Here is a 3,074-nt window from a genome sequence, read left to right on the forward strand (position 1 = left end):
TGTTAGTCGGGACGTTATGTTTGATGAAAACAAAAGGTGGAATTGGGTAAAGAAAGTAGAGAAGAATGAATACGATCCGGGTATGTTTTCTATTGTTTGAGGGGGGGGGGGTGCGGTTGACAATGGAACTGGTCAAATCGAACCCACCATTGAAGAAACGTCTGGAAGCAATCCGGGTAGCCCAAGCCCTGAACCTGCATCGTCGGTTCAACCCGAGTCCAGCGACTCAGCCGAACCCATATCGGGTCTAATTCCTCAACCCACTCTCAAGTTCAGTCGACGAGTAATGGGTCACAGGTCCATTCGGGTGATTGTGAGGCCCAAATGGGTCTAAGACGTTCAACCCGAGTCTCGGTTTTACCAAGAAGATTATGTGTTACATGTTGACTCTGACTATGTGCAGTTGCTTCTTACATAAAGTGGTGAACCGAATAGCTATTTTGAGGCTAAGTCGAACCAAGAATGGGTTCGTGCTATGAATACCGAGATCGATTCGATTAACAAGAATGAAACATGGAAGTTAGTCGAACTTCCAAACGGTACAAAATGTATCGGGTTGAAGTGGGTGTTCAAAATCAAACGAAATGCGGATGGAAAGATAAATAAGTACAAAGCTCGGTTGGTTGCAAAGGGTTACGTGCAACAACCCGGGATTGACTTTGATGATGTTTTTGCTCCGGTAGCCCGAATCGAGACCGTTCGGCTACCAATCGCATTGGCTGCATCTAATGGGTGGGAAATCCACCATCTTGATGTAAAAACGGCTTTTCTACATGGTGAATTGAAAGAAGTTGTGTTTGTTTCACAACCCGAAGGATACGAGAAAAAAGGCAAGGAGGCAAAAGTTTACAAGTTGTCAAAGGCCTTGTACGGGTTAAGGCAAGCTCCCCGAGCTTGGAACACAAAGCTCGGTAACATCCTACGAGACATGAAGTTTCAAAAATGTTCCAAGGAACAATCGGTTTACCGAAAGACGGATGGGAAACATTTTTTGATCATAGCTGTGTATGTGGATGATTTATTTGTGACAGGTATGAGCTCGAGTATAATTTATGATTTCAAAAAGGGTATGGCGACCAAGTTTGAGATGTCAGATCTCGGGAAGTTAACCTACTATCTCGGAATAGAAGTATTACAACGAGAGGACGGGATAATAATTACACAATAATGATACGCCAAAAGAATTCTAAAGGAGACTGGTATGCAAAACTGTAATCCGTCTCAAGTCCTAATGGATCATGGTGTGAAATACTCAAAAGCCGAGAATGAAGTCGAACTCGATGCAACCGAGTATCGAAAGGTAGTGGGTTGCTTATGGTATTTATTACAAACTCGTCCGGATATGGCTTACTCTGTGGGTATTGTTAGTCGATATATGCAAAGCCCACGAGAATCTCATGGTATGGCAATACGACACCTATTGAGATATTTGAAGAAAACGACGAGTTATGGGATCAAGTACGGTAAGAACGGGTCCAAACGACTTGTAGGTTATAGTGATAGTAGACACAACATAGATGAGGATGATGGTAGAAGTACCATGGGGCAAGTGTTTTATTACGGGCAATCTCCAATTACATGGTGCTCACAAAAGCAAACGATAGTTGCACTCTCATCGTGTGAAGCCGATTACATGGCGGCTTCAGCAGCTGCATGTCAAGTTGTATGGCTTCGAGAGTTGTTGAGCGAGTTGACTGGAGAAGCATTGCAGAAAGTTGTGTTGAAATCTGATAACACGTCCGCAATAGCTCTTGTGAAAAACCCGGTTTTTCACAACCGAACGAAGCAAATAAAGTCTCACTTTCATTTTATCTGAGATTGCTACAACGATGGCGAGGTCGATGTTGAGCACATTAGCGGGAAAGAGCAATGGGCTGATATCCTCACTAAAGCACTCGCAAGAATCAAGTTCATGGAGATGCGCGAGTTACTTGGAGTTGAAGACCTTACTAATCCGAATCAGAAATTGGAGGGGGGGGGGGTGAATGTTGGATTAATTTCTATTCCGGGTCAAAAGTCGGTGACCTGGGCCAAAGTGGTTTTAACAAGTCGGTTAAAGTCTAAGGGGTATTATGAAACATTCTTCCATATGCTTGGTGGCCAAGTTCACCTTGTTGCCCAAGTTCACCTTGGTGGCCAAGTTGAGTGGTGGACACACATTATGCTTGGTGACCAAGTTGGGTTACTAGTATAAATACATGTACAAAGTTAGTGTTAGACACACAACAACAACAACAACAACAATCATCACCATCACTACCAAAGATATTGTAATGAGTTTTATGAGTTATATTTTCTGGTTATAATGTAAGTCGGTTATTTCTAAGTTGTGCGTTAATTATCGTTTATCATTCTTGACTGTCCAAATTCAGTTACTTGCTATGTGCATGTGTTATTACATTTGTATATGTTGATGTCATCAAGAGTAAATAGTTCATTAGTATTTGAGGTAGATTTTATCGAGTATTTACACTATCAGTTTGTCCTCAAGGATTTGGGCATACAAGTTACATTCTCTAATGTTGTTCTTCATCTTTCTTAGTAGCGGTATTTACATGATCTCTTACAATATACTGGTCTAAGTGGGGGCCCTTGTATACTTATGTCTTTCTCAAACGTCAACTATATGTCCTAGTGTTTTGGCGTGTCTATGGAATATCCATATAAATATATTATACATGAGCAATGTTGGTGTTTCAGATTATCTAGTATTGGCTTATCTAGAGATTGCTTATGCCACTTATGCGGAAGTAAAGTTTCTCAAAAAAACCTATTGACCGACATTGGATCGTAGTCAAGTGTAGCCTTTGATACATAAACTTTGCCTTTACCCATGGATTGAGTATCCACATATCTCCTAGTAGAGGTGCATAAATCGGGTTTTTCTAATACCGGGTTCGGGTATGGAACCGGTTTCGGGTATGATCAGCTATTGAAAAATCGGGTATTGAGAGAAATCGGGTAGGGTTCAGGTAGGGTATTGAGGAGAAAAACTCAACCCTATGTACTCGGGTAGGGTATGATCGAGTTCGGGTATTGGAACCGGGTACGACCAGGTATTAATACCCTATTTT

General features: G+C 41.7%; 1 pseudogene; it reads left to right on the plus strand.

The window, feature by feature from the left end:
• The first annotated feature begins 1,231 nt into the window (after window positions 1–1,231).
• LOC143601842 (secreted RxLR effector protein 161 pseudogene) lies at window positions 1,232–1,816 on the plus strand (annotated as a pseudogene).
• Window positions 1,817–3,074: the final 1,258 nt, after the last annotated feature.

The sequence above is a fragment of the Bidens hawaiensis genome, unplaced genomic scaffold, assembly GCF_021521415.1.
Source record: "Bidens hawaiensis isolate Kalapana, Puna unplaced genomic scaffold, B.hawaiensis_p1.1 tig00057229_1, whole genome shotgun sequence".
NCBI classification, from domain to species: domain Eukaryota; kingdom Viridiplantae; phylum Streptophyta; class Magnoliopsida; order Asterales; family Asteraceae; genus Bidens; species Bidens hawaiensis.